A 19,260-nucleotide genomic window follows, 5' to 3' on the forward strand; every position below is an offset into this window, starting at 1 on the left:
ACAAAGATCTCATGTGCTTTGTGGTCATGTTCAAATGCCCAGCTCTGATTTTATCAGTAGGTATGTAGATAATTCTCTGGACACTTGGACTCATCTTAAGTTGATAGCACCCAACATCACACATGCACTGTGTATTTCTTTTTTTACTTCCTACCCCAGAGCCTTCTCTGACTCCTCAGGAGCTCACTTGGGCTATCCACAAGCACAGCCTGAAAGTATAGGAGAACTACCGCCCCTGCTGGCAAGGCCCAACCAGTATGGAGAGAAGCCCTAGGCATGCTCTAGCTTCTTGCTTTCCAGGTCCCCAAGAGGCATCCTGTATGCTTCCCAGAAGAACTTGGCAGAATCAAGCCCCAATCTTATGCTACCAATCTTCTCACTCCTGCTGCCTCAGATCTCTTTCTAAATAAATTACCTTCCTTCACCCAAGTCCTTGCTTCAGGCTCTATTTTGGGGAAAGACAAAATTAACATACACTTTGAAAATTTAATAGAGAAAGAACAGAAGAGAGTTCAAAGTAAATTTTACTGGGCTGATTGCTAATAACAGCAGGTGGGTACTTGAGTGATTAATTGGAAACACAGAAGATGTCAACCTTATTTTTTCAAAAAATGGTGAAACAGATCACATTCATGAAACTACAATCACTGCAGATGTGTTATCATGACTTTTCGTTGCACAAAACCTTTATGCACCAAATCTAAATTCTCATATTATTATCACCTTCCCTGTGTCTGCTTACCCTATACTATTTAAACCTCATTCTTACTTCTTCCCCAAATGTAGCTTTATTCCAGTCTGTCTATCCTCCTTACTGAACCATAAACACTTAAAAGCTCTTGAATTTCTTTTCTGCTTGTTTCACCCATCCTAATTTCCCTTTTATGTATATCTCAAGCTGGCCAAATCATAGTATTCCTATATAAGCACACATTAGGACTCTATCTCCTCCAAGGGTCATCTCTAACAGAGAATCCTCGAATTCTTTCTAATATCATACAATTCGACCTTGAATCTGAAGCAAACAATTTGACTCTTAGTGACTCACCTTCTTAAAGTGTTTGCTATTGTTTCAAGGTACCAATCTTTCTTCTCCCAAATATGTCATAGTCTCTATGAGGACAGAATTTTGCCCTGTATACTTCAGCATTCCTCGGTGCTCTTGGCACAATGCCAGGCACATGGTAAGAGTTAAGTAAAGCCAAGTATCATTCTTAGAATGTATTTCATAATTATCATATAATCATGACAAAATATTAAAGGGAAAAACCAGTACGTTCTAACCTAGTCACAGAAGGCTTATTTGAAAAGGCAAGACAAGATAAAAGGTATGATTTTTAAAGGCAGTGATAAAGGAAAAATAAAGTACATTCTAAATATAAAGTTCTGTTCACTGAGTGTAAACAGAATTCTGAAATTTATATAAACAGATTAGGTCCAGAGCAGATTTCTTGACTAAACCAAATTCTTTCTGTGTAGAGGAATAAATCGTAGGCATTGCCTCTGTTATTATTTCTTTGGCCTGGAGAGGGCACTACTTGCATTCGTTGACAGCAGTTATTTGCAAAAACCTGTGTCATGTTCCAGCATCTAAGTTCCTCACGCATACAAAAGAAAAACAAAAACAAAACTGAGAACAAACCTTTCTTTTTTTTTTTTTCAAACCTTTTTTATCTGAAGAGTCTAGGTCAGATTTCCACATTCTGCAATCAAGTCCTCCATGGTTTTATGAAGGCCAAAGCATAAAAAAGCTTCTAGAAGCCACTGTCATGATCTGATGGCTTCAGATGGGACCTGAGCTGCGAGAATTTATCAGGAACCCAAAGGATCCAGAGGTTTCCAAGAACTAGTCTCTATCTTTTTAGAAGGGACTCAAAGAACAAATGAATGTTTAAATCCACTCTTGAATGTTTACTTTTAAGAAAATTAACCGTCAAATGAAAAAAAGAAAAAAGTTCTTCCTAAAAGGGACCATCAAAGGAGAAAAGAATTTTATTATTTACCATAATTATTTGCACAGTATCTCAGAACCACAGATGTAAGTATGGAAAGCATCTATAATAATCTGGTGCCTTGGTTTTTGTTCTGGTTAAATAGGACTTGGGTGCACAGAGGATGAGTAGCAGCCTCCTCCTATGCTAGTCCCAGCTCCACTGCTCCCTGCATATCCAGACGGTCCACTCGAGAGGCTCAGTCACCCTCCTCTGTACCAAAGGAAGCCCACGGTCCCCAGAGAGCACTCAAGTGCACTGGGCCTTATCCTTGCGTTGGGACCACAACTCAGGACCTAGTAAATAGTCCCATTATCATCTCTGACAAGAGAAAATTATAAATGAATATAATAAATAGATATAAAACTTTTTAAAAAATTTTTAGAAGTTTTTTGCTCACAGTATTTTCAAATAAGGAAGAGAGGTCATGAGAACACTAAACATGAGATGTCGGAGGTGACTGGGGCTGAGACCCTCAGTGTTCTTCAGCCAAGAGCCACCCAACCAAGAGGGAGTGTCTTGATGTCTGGAGCAGCTTCTCCCACTTGGGCCATTAATTGTTGATATGCCTTAGTTTCTGCCTCCAGAAGTTACCCTATGACAACATGGGAGTAGGCATGTGTTGTCCACATGTTTTTCCTCCTAGTTCTTACTTTTTATTGTCTAATTAGCTGACTCTTGTGAGATATCCGTGACAGTAATTTCCAAATACTGTTGGTATCCTGAGGAAGCACAGTAGACCTTCTCAGACTGCCTGGATGGGGCACTGCTTCTTATTTTTTAACCTCTTCTTCTGTTCTCTTCACCCTTCCTTTCTGTTTAATATTCTATAATCTGGCTTTGCTCACCACCTTCTTTAGGTTTCTTAAATGACCCAGCCAAATAATTGTTCTTACCTAAAACAAACAAAAATCCCCAAAACAAAAACAAGGATCATCTGAACATAATATCAAAAGAAAAGAAAGAAAGAAAGAAAAAAGAAAGAAAGAAAGAAAGAAAGAAAGAAAGAAAGAAAGAAAGAAAGAAAGAAAGAAAAGTGGCTTTCTGCCCAAGCTCATATTTGCCCACTTGAAAATTCTTGCTTATACATTATCTTATTGAATCCTCAGAATTCAACAACCAGATCAGTTGTGGCAGCTAGGGACTCACCAGATGATGGATAGAAGATACTAAAATTCTGATTGGCAAGACCAGAGGAGCAGGAAAATATCAAAACACAGCAAGATAGGCCCTCTGGTTTGGGATCGCCAAACATCGTATGTGCACAGTGAATGCAGGCAAGAGGTAGAAAACATTCCTTCCTGAGAGCCTCATTTGTGAATTCATAGCTTCAATGGGACTGACATGGAGAGATAAAACAGTCTACCATCTAGACTTTTCTAAAAAGACTGAAGAGAAGAAGGGAGAAACTGTAATATATTCACATTTTTTCCAATGTTGTGTGATCCTAGAAAATGGTGGGCATGCCAGAAATTTATTTTTTTTTTCAGATTTTATTTATTCATGAGAGACAGACAGAGAGAGAGAGAGAGCCAGAGACACAGGCAGAGGGAGAAGCAGGCTCCATTCTATGCAGGGAGCCCGATGTGGGACTCGATCCTGGGTCTCCAGGACCACACCCTGGGCCGAATGTGGCACTAAACCGCTGAGCCACCCGGGCTGCCCCATGCCAGAAATTTAATCACCAGGGGGAAGAACTGGGCATCTACAGCAATTCACCAGACTGTACTTTAAGAAGTTTTCTGGGGGCCCTTGGGTGGCTCAGTCAGTTAAGCATCTGCCTTCAACTTAGGTCATGATCCCAGGGGCCTGCAGTCTGACCCCCACATCAGGCTCTCTGCTCAGCAGAGAGAGTCTGCTTCTCCCTTTTTTTCTCCCTCTGCCTCTCCTCCCTGCTCATGCTCACTTTATCTCCCTCTCAAATAAATAAATAAAATCTTAAAAAAAAAAAAGAGGTTTTTCTGAAGTTAAGAGTGGTGTCTGTGGCCAAATGCCTAATGTTCACCACATTTCCCAGGTGGAAATAATAAATAGATTGAGGGAGTTAAGGCCACCATTCCCTATACAGCAAGATAGCTTTTACCTTATATTTTTCTCCTCTCCTTTTATGCAGAGGAAAAGTTTACATAAAGCTGGACCATGGAGATGGCCTTTTCTAAGATTGGTTGAAAAAAACTCAAAAGGAAGTAAAAACTAATGCTAATGAGTGGCTCCTTGCATCATGACTTTTCATTTTTGGTCAGTTGCCTCCTCAGAGAAGAATGCATGCATGAGGAAAAATGACATGACTGTCAAGTGTGTAACACAGAGTGTTCCCAAATAAGTTGTATACCAACTGTTCTGATTCTTCATTCACACAAGCCATGTATACAAAAATCCTTTGGGAACATTTGCCACCGGTATTGTAGAGTTGTACAGCTCCTTAACACCACCTAAGCCCAGGTATTCTTTTTTTTTTTTTTAAGATTTATTTATTTATTTTACAGAGAGAGAAAGAGAGAGCCCACACGTGCATGGGGGGTGAGGAGGGCAGGAAGGGACAGAGGGAGAGGGAAAGAGAGAATCCCAAGCAGATTCCCCTCTGAGCATGGAGCCCAATGTGGGGCTCAATCCCAGGACCCTGAGATCATGACCTGAGCCGAAACCAAGAGTCAGCCACTCAACCAAGTAACCACTCAGGGCCCCCCTAAGTCAGGTATTCTTAATAAAATAAAAATTAAAAAATAAATTTTAAAAAATTCTTCAAGCAAATAACAGTGCAGTTAGTTATCAAAATCCTAGTTGCAATTTTTTCTAAACATTCTGAATGTTGCTGTTGTCTTTTTTTTAAGATTTTATTTATTTATTCATGAGAGACACACACAGAGAGAGAGAGACAAAAACATAGGCAGAGGGAGAAGCAGGCTGTATGTAAGGAGCCCAACAAGGGACTCGATCCCAGGACTCCAGGATCACGCCCTGGGCCGAAGGCAGGCACTAAACCGCTGAGCCACCCAGGGATCCCCTGTTGTCTTTATCACTACTTGGAAGTTTGGAGGAATAATTAAAATACAGAATTGGTCAAAGAATAATATAACCAAAATCTGAGTTATGGCAACCTAGATACCATTATGATAATGGCTTCAAGACTTGAAAAAAGAAAAAAGAGAGAGAAAGAAAGCTGATAGGGAAAGCTAAAGTCATTACATTAGCTTTGCCTTTCTTTTCCCCCATCCACCCCATTCTTCTCTCCTGGATTACATCTTCACAAAAACAATTTACCAGCTCCTTCTCTTCTTGATTTTTATCTCAGAACTAGTTATAGTTCTGATATCTCTTTTTAGGTGGCACTATAACCAAACTTTTATTCTCTGAAGCAAAAGACAAAAAGCATTGATAAAATTTGAGCGAGACGCAAGCAACGGCCCACCTGACATACCATTTCCTGTTGTGGAGCAGTGATGTCACCGAGCACCAAATCCAAGATTCAAATCAGAACAAAAGAATGTTTCACCTTGCAGGAGAGAGCTGCCAGCATGGCTTGCCCTGGTTTGCTGTGGGCACTTGTGGTTTCCACCTATCTTGGTAAGGAAGGCACATATTTTTGCTTTTACCACTATCCAACAGGACTGGGAATTGGAAAGATTAGTAACTCAGGCATCTTAGCTCCTCTTTGGTTCTGGCTATGGGGGCCAAAGAAGCAGATGGATATTGCCTGAAGTTTGATAAGAAAAGAAAGATGATTGGGGAATGGGATCAGCTTGTGAGTCTGCCTGCCTTATCTGTCTGGTGTCATGCCCTCTCCTCTTTCCCACAGGATCCAGTATGGCCCAGAAGGTCACTCAGACTCAACCAGAAATGTTTGTTCAGGAGACAGAGACTGTGATCCTGCACTGCACGTATGACACTAGCGACAGTGATTATTATTTGTTCTGGTACAAACAGCCTCCCAGCAGGGAGATGATTCTCATTATTCGCCAAGAAGTTTATAGACAAGATAATGCAACAAATAATCGCTTCTCTGTGAACTTCCAGAAAGGAAATAAATCCTTCAGTCTCAAGATCTCAGACTCTCGGCTGGAGGATGCTGCAATGTATTTCTGTGTTCTTGCAGGAGCACAATGACAAGAGCAGCAGGGAGAGACTTACAGAAACCTCAGACCTCAGTGTCAGTGGTGGGTGGGGGTGGGAGTGTCAGGCAAGGGAAGGAGGTATGGTTGGGGTACCAGGAACAAAGAGAGGAAACCATTGACTTCTCTGGAGAAAAAAAATACTACTCTATAGGACTGAAGGAAACACAGAAAGGATGTCAATAAGCTGTAGTTCTCAAAATAATAATAGAAATAATGAACATACACAATGTGTTACAGTCTCTCAGAGTATCTTCACATGTATTTGCTCCATTTAACCCTGAGGGTCTCGTGTGTTTACAGGACAAGGCAGATATTCTATCCAGTAACTCCCAATGTTAGAACCAAAGCTACATTCTAGAATTGTGCCTTAACCTTTTCACAGTGTATGTCACTCGGATTGCTATCCATCTGCACATCCCATCATATCCAATATTAAATTTCCTATTTTCCCACAAATCTTATTGGGGTTTTTATTATTATTTTTCCTCCTTTGCTTCTCTCAAGATTCAGGCACACGATAAAAACCTGCTGCTGCTGAGTTTGAAGAGTTTCACTACCCTCCACATTCCAGACTAGGCTATCTGATTCTTTTTGCATGTGCAACACCTTATTTCTTTCTAAGTATAAAACTGCGAAAAACTGCATCACGTCTATTGCATTGTTTCCCATTTGATCTATCAGCCATTCTCCCTGACTAGAACCTAATTTCATCTTGTATTTCTTAAATGTCCTTAATGCACCACTGGTCCAACCTAAGAAGATGAGGAAAGAGAACAAACATGTGTCAAATAGAATTTCACATGCTGCTAACACTAAACAGCAGATGCTTAAGAAAAGGAGAAAAAAAGACTAACTTTTGGTAATGCTATCACCACTTCTGATGAGGCAACATGGGAGGAAGTGGACCATTTAGAAGACCCAGTCTAAAATCACCAGAGTCACCAATCCATGTGCTCTGAGATGTGGGGGTGTCTGGACCTGGAGAAGAGTCCATCTTGCTTATGCTAAAGAAAAAAAAAGCAGTGTGATGGAAATAGTAATGCCAACTTTTCTTTTTATGTCCATGATTCCAACTCAATATATAATGTTTACTGTTAAAACCCCTTGCAGAGTATTTAATTCCATCTGCCCACCTCAAGTGAGTGGAAGAGAGTTGGATAAGATACTCCATGGCTGAAATCATTCAGTCCACTAAGTGGGTTCCGAAGCTAAGGGCAAAGGTGCGTTTAGTTTAGAAGGAGTAGCAGAAGTTACTGGAGCTGGGAGAGGCCAAGGGGAGCCAAAATCAGATTGTTGAATAACAACCAACACCAAACGTTCACAGGAACACCTTGTCACCCCTTAGTTATCAGTCCTTGCATGAGGGACTCAGTACCCAGACTGAAACTGGAGCCAGAGCTGGTGATATGTTCTGGGATTTCTTGTGCCTTCTCTATAGTCTTTTTTTTTTTCTTTTTTTTTAATAAATTTATTTTTATTGGTGTTCCATTTGTCAACATACAGAATAACACCCAGTGCTCATCCCATCAAGTGCCCACCTCAGTGCCCGCCACCCAGTCACCCCCACCCCCCCACCCACCTCCCCTTCCACCACCCCTAGTTCATTTCCCAGAGTTAGGAGTCTTTCATGTTCTGTCTCCCTTTCTGATATTTCCCACTTATTTTTTCCCCTTTCCCCTTTATTCCCTTTCACTATTTTTTATATTCCCCAAATGAATGAGACCATATAATGTTTGTCCTTCTCCGATTGACTGATTTCACTCAGCATAATACCCTCCAGTTCCATCCACGTCGAAGCAAATGGTGGGTATTTGTCGTTTCTAATGGCTGAGGAATATTCCAGTGTATATATAAACCACATCTTCTTTATCCATTCATCTCTCTACAGTCTTCTTCAAGAAGGTCTCTACTGGCTGCCTTAGGCCAGGGCCCCATAGCAAAGGGTCCCACTCATAGTCCTATGGAACAACTTGGAGTTGTCTGGAACACCTCCCCTTTAGTTTCACATGCTGGAGCCCGAGGGCAAATCATGCTTCCCATGTGCCCCAAATTCCATCCATTCTGACCACTCACAGTAATCACAGTTCTTCTGGCCTTATCTCTCAGAACACCACAACTCAGCCCCGGCTCACACACTGGGGTCTCCACTGTCTGGAAACTCAGTGGACATATCACTTCTCATACAAATCACATAACTCTGGGCCCTTCAAGTTTGACCCTCTCCCATAGCCCTCAGGTCCATGTAGTCATCATTACTTACAGACTCAGGCTAGTGGTCACGTTTTCTGTCAAAGGTTGCTTCTTCTTCCCAACCTTACTGGTAGAGCCGTCACAGAACTCCTCTCAGATGAATTAATTAATGTCTTCTAGCCAGTCTCCATCTTCAGATGTACCGCCCTTAACACGTTGCTTCACACAGCCACCAAGATGACTTTCCTGCAACAGGAATCACATCATGTACCTTGCCCCTTCAATAAAGCCCCATTTCCCACAGAAGGAGCCTGTGACCAGTCAGCAGGTAAGTGCCATCACACCAGAGACCACCACTATATCCCCAGCACTTACCATGTCTATGGGGTACAGGGTCAAGAACTACCGGGGTGCTTGGCTGGCTCAGTCGGTAGAGCACGTGACCCTTGATCTCTGAATACGTTCAAGCCCCACATTGGGTATAGAGATTATCTAAAATTAAAATCTTAAAAAAACAATTACTGACTAACGGGGTTAATTCATCCCCAGTTTAGCCATCAGCCTTGATAGTTGCTACCCTTAGCACCTGCAATTGCTTCTTGCCTCTGTGCTTTTGTGGACACAGGCCCCTCAATATGGAATGCCCTTCCCCACTCAGCCACATCACTATATTTCAAGATGCTCTCAAGTGTCCCAAACTTCTCCAAGCCCTTGTCCCCATCTCGCCCAGGTAGCACTGATCATTTTCTCTTTTGTACCTTAGGGTTTTTACCCTAAGTCTATTTCTAATGTGGAAAATCTAAAACTTTATGGGACTTACATGTATTTCTTACTGTATCCCCACTAGCGTGCAAGCTTTAGCTATCAGAGACTGAGTTTTATTCATTTCAAAGGCAACAGTACCTACAACATTCCTTCATTCATAAATATGATTTTTAAGTTATTCTGAGTGAAACTAATTAATTGATGGCATTTTCCTCATTAAACATGATCAAACAAAAGTTGATCTGAGCTAACTAAAGGAAATAGACCACATAGTATACAGAAAATTAATAGTAATGACAATATTATATTAATAATAAAAGTAGTAGCTAATACTTACTGCATACATATAAGTGCCCCAAATTCTGATAGGTGAAGAATATGGATTTTTTAAAAGATTTTATTTATTTATTTATGAGAGACACAGAGAAAGAGGGAGAGACACAGGTAGAGGGAGAGTCAGGCTCCATGCAGGGAGCCCAATGCGGGACTCAATCCCAGAACTCCGGGATCATGTCGAGCCAAAGGCAGACACTCAACCGCTGAGCCACCCAGGTGTCACCAGAATATGGATTATTTCAGTTAGTAGTTTCAATAAATCTATGCTGTAGTAATTATTGATAACCCTATTTTGTATGAAGAAATTAAACTTCAAAGAAGCTAACTTGCCTAGAATAACACCTTGTGTGTATGGTTCATAAATCACAGGACCCTCTGCCTCCCCAGAGTGGCAAATGCTATAGCCTCTCAATCTTATTAATTTGATAGATACATAGATGTATTATGAGAAAGAAAAAGAAAGAAAGAAAGAAAGAAAGAAAGAAAGAAAGAAAGAAAGAAAGAAGAAAGATCCATAATAGTGCTTTAATGTGCATACACTTGTAACCTGTTCTCACTTTTTCTAGGTTGTAATTGCATATGATCTGATTTCATTTTTTTATCTAATTTCATTTACCTTTGCTAGTGAAGCTGAAAGTAGAATTAACAATATTACTATTATTGTGTTTTTACATAGAGAATTTGTGCTTTAATATTTCTTTATAATTATTTTGTTCGGGAGTTTTCAATATTTTAAACCTCTCCAATGTATTTTGCAATAGCATATTAAATTTATTTATTTTTATTTTTTTATTTTATAAATTTATTTTTTATTGGTGTTCAATTTGCCAACATATAGAATAACACCCGCATATTAAATTTAAAACACAGTTTTCGGCATAGGTATTAGTAAGTGTTCCAAGTGTCATATTGTGTCATTCAGTGAGGAATGCAGCTAATACAATTTCTTTAACCTTTCCCAATTATCACAGGAAAACCCTTTTTTTGTAACTTTTGAAACTGTTTTCATATGATTGAATGTTGCTGTGAACGCTCTTTTTCGATTTTTTCCTCTAGTAAAAAATTAATATATTCTAAATACTTCCGCACATAAACAGACAGTTTTTCCATTGCATGAGTTCCCGTGGCTATAAAATTTTACATCTTTTGGATACTCCTTAGTTTACTCAGTCAGTCACTTTTGCGGGTGAGCATAAGTATATTGTTACCAAACCAGGGCTATTGTAAGTAATATTTAGGTATTAAAGAAAAATATTTGTACATACATCTGTACATAAGTAAGAAAGAGCCCAGGGTCAAAAATAACTGAAATGAAAAAAAAAAAATGTGTTGGCTAAAAAATTGAAAAACCTGAGATGACTACTTACTTTTTTTTTTTTTTTTTTTTTTTGACTACTTACTTCTTCAAGAAGTCTGGATCCAAATGCTCAAATTACATCACCCATAACTTGTCTCTCACTGGTCTCTTCTTTATTTTGGCTTTGTTCTGAAATGGGCTCTGGCCATGTGATGGCAGGAACAGCCACAGCAGCCTCAGATTTATAACCTGCTGTATTCATTTCCTACTACTGCTAAAACAAATAACCACAAATTTAGTGGCTTAACCAATAGAAATTTATTATATTATTTCTGTAGGTCAGAAGTCACACCGACCTAAAATCAAGGTGTTGGTGAGGCTGCATTCCTTCTGGAGTCTCAGAGGGAGGTGAGGGAAGAGAGGTAAAACCTTGAGCCTTTTCTCACTTCCAGAGGCTACCACACTCCTGGCTCATGGCTGACTTCTGTCTTCAAAGCCAGCACTCCTGCTTCCCTTTTACAAAGACCCTTGTGATTACATTGGGCTCACTCAGATGTTTCAGGATAGTCTCCCTATCTCAATATCCGTAATTCAAACTTTAAAAATCTTTTCTTCGTGTTTTTTCATTAGCCTGCATCAGGTTCTTCTCACCTAGTAGACTAATTGCTATACTATGATATCATATATATTGTGTCTGATGTAGGAAGGATGTTAGGGTTTGAACCCGATGGCCAAGAAAGAATTCTTGAGATGTCTTTGGTGCAAAAAGGTGGTTTTATTAAAGCACGGGGACAGGACCTGTGGGCAGAAGGAGCTGCACTGGGGTCATGAGGAGTAGCCCATTATATACTTTCAAGCTGGGTTAGGGATAGCATAAGCTTCCCAGGTATTTCAGAAGCAAGGTTTCCCAGACCCTGAGGGAGCTAGCTATTGTTAAGAAAAGGTCATTGGTTGGTCATATGCTTGGGGATGATTGCCAACATGTATTTTGGGGAGTAGAAATAAAGGAAGTTTCCAAAGGAAATTTTATATGTTAAAATACACTTACAGAATCCTGGAGGTTGGGCTAAGATTGCCTTTTGCCCTTAGCAAAGTATTAACGTTGAGGTAACTAAGTCCCTAGAGGAATGTCACTCTGCCTGTTTCTTTCTTTTTCTTTTTAATAAACTTTTTTTAATTTTTATTTATTTATAATAGTCACAGAGAGAGAGAGAGAGAGAGAGAGAGAGAGGCAGAGACACAGGCAGAGGGAGAAGCAGGCTCCACGCACCGGGAGCCCGACGTGGGACTGGATCCTGGGTCTCCAGGATCGCGCCCTGGGCCAAAAGCAGGTGCTAAACCGCTGCGCCACCCAGGGATCCCTCTCTGCCTGTTTCAAGAACTTGTCAATGGGCTGTAAGAAGTAAGGAAATTTGATAATTTTTCTTCTGACTTTGTTTCCCACATCAGTGTTTCCTTCTAGGCGGGGATGATATTGAAAACTATTAGTCTAATATTTAACAACCTATTTGGATTTAGTCTGAATATCAGAATGGACATAGGTTGGGAGGAGACCATCATAGTGTTAGAACAGAGTCCTGGTGGGGACCCCTTACTATGCTGGGCATTTACTCTTTGCATTGAAAGGTCCAACCCTTGGGATGCCTGGGTGGCTCAGCAGTTGAGTGCTTCCCAACAGCCCAGAGCATGATCCTGGAGTCCTGGGATCAAGTCCCACATTGGGCTTCCTGCATGGAGCCTGCTTCTCCCTCTGCCTGTGTCTCTGCCTCTCTCTCTGTCTCTCATGAATAAATAAATAAAACCTTTAAAAAGAAAAAAAAAGGAAAGAAAGAATGGTCCAACTCTCTAATCCTATGGTTGGCTCCACCACCACCACCCCTCTTCCTTAGGTGCTTCCCCAAAGTTGCCTCATTAATATAACAAAAGATATCTCTTTCCCTTTCACCAAATGAAATTCCAAGAGTTTTAGGTGCTCTGTGCCAAAAAAAAAAAAATGGAGATAAAGACCAAATATATATTTCTTATTATAAATCACAAATGTAACATGTGCCTATTATTATCTTAGTCTTTGCTTAAGAACGTAGTCAGAGTAGAATCTTTAGTTATGGAGACTGCATTAGTTAATCCCAATGGATATTTTGCTTCTTACTAATGTGCTTCACTACCACTTGTATGTAGCCTACTTTGGTGGTAAGCAAAAACTGGCAACATGGAGTTTTAATGCACTCTCCCCTAAACTTGGGCTGTTGTTCTTAGGTTTACCATTCTCTTTGGCCACTTTATTCCCACCACCAGGAGTCAGTAATTTTAAATGGATGTTTCAGTCTCTCTACAGGAGGAAACACTTTCTGCTAAGTGGGGAGGCTAAGGCAGATAACCTTAGATACTGTGGAGACAGTATCTCAGAATGACAGCTTGATAATTTATTGCACAGAACGTCTGCAAATTGAGAAGGGTGAGTGCTGTCAGATCTAAAAGTCTGTTGTTCTGTCTTATTTCATTCAGATTCACATTTAAAGTGAAACATTCAAGAAGTTGCATGAATTTCAGTGATATTTTCCACCAGTCTGTAAAAGATATAAATTTAAGGATCGACCGACCAGTGGATTACACATATACGTATACATGGACAGTAATTCTATACATTGAACATCAAAGCATGTTCGTGTTTGTAGGCCAACCAGCACATTAGATAATGGGAGTTAAACTTTGGGAAACTATGCAATCATACATTTTTAAGATCACTTCTAAAATTTTTTATCATTATTTTAAATCTTTAAGTAGCCCTGGAGGTTATAAATTCCACTGTATTATAAATATTGACATTTTCAAATAAAATCATATAATAGTTTTTAAATATATGTGATGAAATCTTAATACTAAAGTGACTTGCTACCCATAAACATCCAATTAAAATTTATGAACAAACTCTTCATTAACAATTGAAGATTTTATGTTGCTCCTTTCTTTACTCAAAATCCTATTTCCATTCAACTTCTGCAGATTGAATATAACTTATTTTTCATTAAAAGTCTTATTGACTCAAAATTTCTACAACAAAAACATGTATGAGATTGAAATTTTTGTTTTAATTTCCTCTGACTATAATACTCCATTATTTTTTTCCAGGTTGAATTGTAAATACAATGACTGATAATGCACATTCGATACACTTAAATATACTACAATTTTAAAAAGATTTTAAACATAAAAGACAAAAACTTCTTTGGAAATGCATTTCTTAATATAATGATAGGGATCTATAATTATTTGATTGAAGGAGGTTTCCCCTACACAAGAAAAAAGTACCCCTTTCCTTAATGCTGTGGAGGCTTTCAAACTGCATAACAAGGCTGCAACAAAAGATTCCTTCTTGTGCCAAGTTGGAGAAGCAGAGTTGTGAAATGAGAGCCACAGTCAAGTTCTCAGGAAGATCATTTTTAAGAAAGTATACATAGGGAAGTCGAGGATCTAGAAATTGATTCCCTTAAAATCTGTGCTGTAGTATGAAGATCACTGCATTAGACTGCTCTAAACATTACTGAATCATTCTCAGACTTCATTCAGTAATGAGGTTTAGGGAAAATCTGCAATCATTTGAAGGAAAGATTCCTAAGTTTCAATAAACCTGATAAATTTCCTAAAATCTGTTTGACATTTCTGGACCGGAAGAATAGCTACTGATGAGTCAGAAAACAGTGGAGATTGAGCTCTTATATTTTGCCCACTGTCGTATACTAGTTGGATATGATTTCAAAGCCACTTGTTTATGACTTAAATAAAGTGGTTTTACTCCACTAGTTTATGACAAAGACCAAAAAATGAACTTGTTTTTAGAAGTAAAGTTGTTTTGATATAAGAATGAAGTGAGTTGTGTCAGGATGTTGTCATTTTATCTGTTATCACCAGTAAGAACTCAGTAGCTCGGCTACTGAGGGACCCCACAGAGGTCTTACCAATAAAAACATATGAAGAAGTAACTGTCAATTATAGTCATTTAGACTATAATTACAAGAGTTTGTGAGGAGTCTCAGAGTGTTTGGTCTGGGCAAGAGGACTCTGCTGATCTAAAGAGATCTCTGAAAATCTTGGGGCAATTAGCTTCTGCCAAGGTAAACACTCATTTACCAGCAGGGGAGAAAGCCAGACAGTGGCCCCAGGAAGAAGATTATCTTGCCTCTCAACACCAACTCCATTCTTCCCTAGCAACATACTGCAGCAACATGGGACTTCTACTTTGGGGCTTTCAGCTGGACATCAGCTCTCGGTTGACTGAGCCATCTCTCTCAAGTACCAACTCCTACAAAGGTACACTCAACTAAATAGGGACTTTATTCCTTTCATCTCCCCTTGCCTGGAACAATAGTGTGATCGATCACTGGTTTGGAGTATATTATTTCTTTATTGGCTTATTAGGAGATATTTTCCTGCATGCTATTGGCTTGTGAAATTCCCACAGCGGATCTGCATTAAATACATCGCTGGCAAAGACAAATCAGTCTCTGAGCATAATTTGCCTCCTCCAAACAAAACACACGATGTATCTTTATCTTAGAAAAGGCGGTTTTAAATGCCATGGTCATTCATTAATAACATTGTGAAAGAGGAAGTTGTCCCAATCTTGGGGGAAAAATGATGATTGCTAGATGTTTTTTTCTCTATCATGCAAGAGCATTTTCCAGTAAGAACTTAGCCGACACTCTTGGGGAATGGAACTTTGTTGTCACAGCATATTTACCTAGCAATCCATAACTGAGAAAGTCTCATATGGTGTATACTCCTGTGTATTGGATGTTAACCTACAGAAATAGAAGAGATGTTATAAATTCATAGCCTGGAAAAAAATTAACTTCAAATTCTTGTATTAACTCTACCAATCCTTTATTTTGCTATCTTTACATTTATATCTTTTTCCCTGTAAGCTCTCATGGAATCAGCTATTTTTATTTTTAATGTTCTCTCACCAAGAACTTCAATAAAACTTGGACACAGTCTCATTATTTTTTAGCACATTTAAGGCCATTCTGGCTCTGAATCAGTTAATTACTTCCTAATACCTAAACTATAAAATCTTGATTCCATATACATCTAGATTGGACAGGAAGGTAGATAGTCTTTTTTAAAAATTTTAATTTGAAAAAAAAAATTTTAATTTGATATCCTGACATTTAAAGATTTTTTTGTCAGAGGAAATCCAATGGATCAAATGTCTTGAAACATTCCTAATTATTTTTCAATAGTCTGAATTTAGCAATGAAGATTAACGAAAGTAAATGATTCATTTACAGTAAGAGAGTCAAGTCCCACAGACTGTACCTTTCTCTACAACCACATGGCACATTCTGGTTTTGAACACCAGCTTCACAAAAGCAGAATCTGCAGACATGAGGATTTTGTAAGAAGAAAACTCAAATCCATACCTTCCTTAAAGGGTTTCAGAATTCTAGGCCAGAGTTACCCCTGGAGATGAAGAAAGTCTATCAAATGTCATCGTGAAGTTCTCTCTTACTTGAAATGACCTCACTAATGTTATCCTGATATCCTGAATACAGAAGCTCACCCTGACTCAGCTAAAACATGTGAGGAGTACACTTGTAATGAAATAATTCAAAAGCATGACTTCTCAAAATTCTCCAGATTTTTCTCCTACCTTCTAGCCATCCCTACTTTCTTCTTCCTTTGAAGGCTGTAGCTTCAAGCTCTACCTATTTCTTGAATTCTGGGGTTCCTAATCCCATTACTAAAGGGGAGGGAGCAAAATATGTCACCTCAAAATGTGCAGCTTTAGCATATGGATTATTTTGAGCTGAAGTCAATTAAGATCCAGCAAACTTAAGAAAAACTTTTACCTTCTCCTTAAACTACCTAAAAGAATTTAGATAGGGGGTCTGGCACAAAAGGAGACGAATTACCAGAGACAACTTTTTATCTGAAAAACCCATTTTTATGAGAGGGCAAACATCTAATTTCCAAACATCTGTTCCTCGTATCATCCTGCGAATGCCCCTTCTCCTTGTTAAAGTTCTGAGCCCCTATTCCTTTTCTTAGCTCAAGATGGCATATAAGCCTCAACTGCTCGACTTGTCCTTGAGTCTCCCATCTTTGAGGCTCTCATTCACTCTAAATTAAATTTGCCTTTCTCCTGTTAATCTGTCTTATATCTATTTAATGGTTAGGCCAGCCAAAGAACCTAGAAAGAAAAATGTACTGCCCCTACACTACACATGATTCTAAACCATCTCATCAACTCTTAAATCCTAAACACCTATTAACTGGTCTGTACCAACAAATTGGGGTCTGTAGCCAAGACCCTTACTTCTCAGTACAGACCCATCTAGATGCTTCAACTTCAATAGGCTCCAAATTGAGCTCATCTCACCACCATAAGTCCTCCACCTCCAGAGTCCCCATCACAGTGAAGGAAATCATCATTCGATCCAAGATATTTTCTTCACTATAGCCAATTATTGTATAAACACGCAAATGTGATCATTTCACTCATGCTAAAAAAATTAACCAATGACTTCCCATTTTGCACAGGACAAATTCTAAAATCATCACCACAGCTCACAAACCTTCTTCCTTGTCCTGGGCTTACTTCTCTGACCTCTTCTCTCACCTCTCAGCTTCCCCCACATTGAACTGTGTAGTTTATGTCTCCTGTTTGCCTTCCAGGCCCTCTCTCCATCCTTCTGCACCCTGCTCTGTGCTGTAGGTGGCTGACCTGTAGATAATGCATCAACAAGCGCCTCATTAAACTTTCCTCAAATTTTGCAATGTTTGTGTGTATGAGTTTACTGCTAGAACCCTGACTGACGCAGTCTGCTTTTAGATCCTAAAATGTGCCCATCTTGACTTAAATGTTGCTTCTTCAGGAAGGTCTTTCCTAGCCCCTAATTCAGGTATAACCACCTGCTAAACTTCCTACAGCACCCTGTATTTCTTCCTCTTCACATTTCCTCTATGCTTGGTGGCAGTCACTGAGTATGTTCATGTCACCTTCTCTAGGAGACCATCCCACATTCCACAAATCAGGTTTAGAGTCTGTCTTGTTCATTGTCATAGCGTAAGAGTTCCATTTGGGATCTGGAAGATTCTCAATAGTGGTTTGTTAAATTCATAATGGATGGATGAATTAATGAATGAGTCCACTTTTATTCAAAAACAAGATTGCATCAGAAAACTATAAAGCAAAATTTGTTGGAAATGTGAGAATAACTCGACAAGATGCTAAGAATGTGATATTTTAATATCTATTTCTCAGAGGAGGAAGAGATAGAGGGAGATGAAAAATAACTTTGTTTTATATATATACATAGCTATGGAATATTTACCAAAGCATGAGCATGTATTATGACTCAAAGAAGCAATAAGAAAGATTCATAAAAGCTACATCCTCTGAAAACAATGCAATAAAGCCAGAAATTAATAATTAAAAGGTAGTCAATAAATGATTTGGAAGGGAATTAACTACTTATGATATTCTAAATAATTTTCAGTTCAAAGAACTAAAAGTTAAAACTGCAGGTCATTAAAAATTAACACTACATATAAAAATCTGTGGATTTATTCAAAGCAAAACCCATAAGAAAATGTGTGGCCTTGAATACATTTATTAATTATCAGTCAAATAAAGGAGCCAAACTTTCAATTCAGGAAATTTAAAAAAGATAATAAGCAAAATAAGCCAAAATGAAGAAGGAAAAAGTCTAATAATAAAAGTAGGAATTAGTGGGATCCTGGGTGGCTCAGCGGTTTGGCGCCTGCCTTTGGCCCAGGGCGTGATCCTGGAGTCCTGGGATCGAGTCCTGCGTCGGGCTCTCGGCATGGAGCCTGCTTCTCCCTCCTCCTGTGTCTCTGCCTCTCTCTTTCTCTCTGTGTCTATCATAAATAAAAATAAATAAATCTTTTTTTAAAAAAAGTAGGAATTAGCTGAAAAGCAAAAACAAAAATTAAAATTTATTAAGTCAAGAGTTCTAGAAAAATCTGTAAAAAAAGAGAGAAAACACAAATACACATTAAGAATGGGAAAGGTGATATAACACCATATCAGGAAGGAATTTTTAAAATGATCAGTATTTTGTGTAAATAGATCTTGATCTTGATGAAATGAATAAGTTTCAGAAATATATAACTACTTTTTCATTTGACCTTCTAACTTTCTAAAAATTTACATTATTTTCTAATTCCAAAGTTTAGAATTGCATTGAATCATAAGGGGAAAATCTTGAATTCCACCTCTTCTATTTTCTCCACACTCTCAGCACACAATTACTGCACACAGAATTCCTCTGGCCAAGTTGAAAGGAACGTTCTCCATTATTGAAGACTTTCTTGCCCTTTGCCCCAGCCTGCCAACTCCCAACCACCCTCTGTACCATGGCCACACCCTTCTTTTAAAGATATATTTTCATTATATCACTTCACTACTCAAAATCTAATAATGGTTCCTATTTTGTACACAAACATAAGCCCCTTTGACTGGCTTTCAGTGACCTCCATCACTCGCTCCTCATTTTACCAGACCACTTACATTCCAGAGGTTACTTCCCAGCCTCTGTTTTCTGGT

The 19,260-nt window shown here is 38.9% G+C and overlaps 1 long non-coding RNA gene across 1 annotated transcript; it reads right to left on the reverse strand.

Annotated features, from left to right (window-relative positions):
• Positions 1–8,369: 8,369 nt before the first annotated feature.
• Positions 8,370–17,734, reverse strand: LOC144320272 (uncharacterized). The gene is made up of 4 exons (XR_013385820.1): positions 17,604–17,734; positions 17,267–17,415; positions 15,430–15,490; positions 8,370–8,539 (listed from the first exon to the last, which is right to left on the reverse strand). It is a non-coding gene; the product is annotated as an uncharacterized LOC144320272 (long non-coding RNA).
• Between the last annotated feature and the right edge of the window lie 1,526 nt (positions 17,735–19,260).

The sequence above is a fragment of the Canis aureus genome, chromosome 9, assembly GCF_053574225.1.
Source record: "Canis aureus isolate CA01 chromosome 9, VMU_Caureus_v.1.0, whole genome shotgun sequence".
NCBI lineage: Eukaryota > Metazoa > Chordata > Mammalia > Carnivora > Canidae > Canis > Canis aureus.